Source organism: Rattus rattus, chromosome 2, assembly GCF_011064425.1.
Source record: "Rattus rattus isolate New Zealand chromosome 2, Rrattus_CSIRO_v1, whole genome shotgun sequence".
Lineage (NCBI taxonomy): Eukaryota > Metazoa > Chordata > Mammalia > Rodentia > Muridae > Rattus > Rattus rattus.
Window position 1 is genome coordinate 141,377,527 of NC_046155.1, and position 2,862 is coordinate 141,380,388.

General features: G+C 47.7%; 1 pseudogene; it reads left to right on the forward strand.

Moving 5' to 3' along the window:
- The first annotated feature begins 362 nt into the window (after positions 1 to 362).
- LOC116894304 lies at positions 363 to 1,342 on the forward strand (annotated as a pseudogene).
- The last annotated feature ends 1,520 nt before the right edge of the window (positions 1,343 to 2,862 follow it).

The window sequence follows — 2,862 nt, forward strand, 5'->3', positions numbered from 1 at the left end:
CCAGCTGCATATGTATCAGAGGATGGGTCTTGTCAGGCATAAATGGGACGAGAGGCCTTTGGTCCTGTGAAAGCTCGATGCCCCAGTGTACGGCAATGCCAGGGTGAGGAGGGGAAGAGAGTGAGTGGATGGGAGATCACCCTCATGGATGCAGGGGATGGGGGGATGGAATTTGGTTTCCGGAGGGGAACCAGGAAAGGGAGATAACATTTAAAATGTAAATAAATAAAAATAACCAATAAAAAATATTTTCAGGGTAGTCGGGGGCTGGCAGCTGACAGGACGGGGCTAGAAGCCGGTGAGACAGGGTGAGCAGCCGGCGGGACTGGTTTCGGAGACCGCACCTCTTGCTGCAAGTTGCCATGGCTGCTTTTGACAGCTTCTACCTCCTGTACAGGGAAATCGTCTAGTCTTGCAATTGCTGCATGGAAGCACTGGTCTTGGTGGGGGCCTGGTACACAACCCGAAAGAGCATCACAGTCATCTGTGACTTCTACAGACTGGTCAGGCTGCACTTCATCCCTAGCCTGGGGAGCAGGCGCCATCTGATCAAGCGGTATGGAAGATGGGTGGTCATCAGTGGAGCTACAGATGACATCGGAAAGGCCTATCCTGAGGAGTTAGCAAGCCATGGACTCAATATCATCCGGGTCAGCCAGGAGGAGGAGAAGCTGCAGGCTTTGACCAAGCACATAGCTGACACCTACAGGGTGGCGACACTTGTCTTGGTGGCAAACTTCAGCAGAGGCCAGGAAATTTATACTCCAACCGAAAAGCCCTGAGAGACAGAGATATTGGCATCCTGGTGATTGACGTGGTTGCATTCTACCCCTATCCACAGTATTTCAGCCAGTTTCCTGAGGACACACTCTGGAACTCATGAACACGAACATTGGGGCTGCGAGCCTGATGGTTCACATGGTGCTTCCTGGGATGATGGGACGCCATAGCCACAGTTTCTTCCTGTTCCTGCTGCAAGCCCACCCCACAGCTGGCTGCCTTTTCTGCGTTCAAGGCCTATCTGGACCACTTCAGCCAAGCTCTGCAGTATGAGTCTGCCTCTAGAGGGGTCTTTGCGCAGAGTGTGATCCCCTTCTATGTGATCAGCAGTGTGACTGCGCCTGTCAGCTTCCTGCACAGATGCGGGTGGCTGGCACCTTAGCCGAGAGTGTATGCACAGCATGCCATGTCGACCCTGAGCATTTCAAAAAGGACTACAGGGAACTGGTCTCATTCTATTCAGTTCCTTTTCGCACAGTATATGCCTGAGTGGCTCAGGGTGTAGGGTGCAAACCTCCTCAACCTCTCCTTATGGAAAGAGGCCTTATCCTGCCAAGCCTGAACAGGGAAGCTTGGGAGAAGCTTGGCCTAGTCACAATCATCTAAGGTATTCTGGCATTTGGAAGAACACATTTATTTGACTTGTGTATCATCTCTTACTGAGTACCTAGTGTACTGCCATCCTTCATGACACCGACTTTTAAGTGTGTGAGAAAACCTCAGGGACCACGTGGGTGGCCCAGGGCACATGGCCATGAAGCCTGAGAACAGAACCGGATATTTCTCCAACATTTAGAGTGTGTCTGGCTAGCTCCTGTAAGATCTTGTGTTGGCTTTTTTTCCTTGCTCTTATGAGAAATAACCTGTTTTCCTTTCATAGGTGGTTGATTATAGTATTGTCTTTCCAAGTGCCCATTATGCTGGGTGTGGTGGCTCATGCCTTTAAGTCCAGCACTTGGGAAGTTGAGACAGGCGGATCTCTATGAGTCTACCTGGGCTACGTAGTGAGTTCCAGGCCAGCCAGGGATATGCAGTTAAACCTATCATTTAAAAAATATGATGCTCATCAGGAAGACAACAGAAAAGTGTTATTTTCAAACTGTGAACTGTGAGTGTAGGTGGTGTTAACAGTAGACGTGTGTCATACCACATAGTTCCATGGGGAGGGGGTGTCTGTGTGTACACGCTGCATTTCCCTAAGGTCCCCTTAGTACCATGTGTGTGCTGCATGTCTGAGCAAAGTTATTGACAAGACTTTCCTAGAGACTTTGTCAGGAGAAGGTAATGGGGAAGCTTTCCCAAGGAAAACATCTGGGTTATTCCCTTTCCTCTCCTGGGCTTGCCGTGTCAGACACTGCTTTCTTGGAGTGGTTTTTGTCTTTCTAATTCTTTATGTAGGTTTCATTCCTAGACTGGGACACAAAACAAGTTGTCTTTTGATTTCTAAGGTAATTGTGTGGCTAAGTAGTGATTTTTCAGCGTATCCATATTTTAACTGATCCCCTTCAGAGCTTGTTAGAGCTGGTTTTCATATACTTTTCTAAGCAATACAACTCATCCCAGGAGCATTGTTGATAAAATCATCAACTGTTTGTGGAATAGTGGGCAACTTCTGTGTGTGGTACCAGGCAGTTGTTGAAGTGATTTTAGAAGCTCATTTTTAACCTGTGTAATGAATGCGTACATTACAGGAAATGCTTTTATTAGTGAGAAAGTACTTTACATAAATCTCACAACACGGGTGCACACTGAAACTTTAATTGGGTCTTATAAAACCAACCTCTTGAAAGGGTCTCATTCCTAACACTTGGGAACCCAGAAGTCATGGCAGCTTGTGCAGAGTGGAGATTGTGGCAATTACTCTTGTGGTGCTGCTACTGTACCTGGGAAGTGAAAATGGGTGACATGCTGGGACTTATGTGGTGTTTTTAGTGACATCCCATCACCTGTAGGCCCAAGTGCACTTTGCTCAGTACCTCAGATGTGGCATTTTCAGCTGTGACTCAGATCTAGAAGGTCAGGGTCTTCATGTCTTCAGTTATGTCTTCAAAAACATGTGCAGAACACCATGCTTGGCAAGTG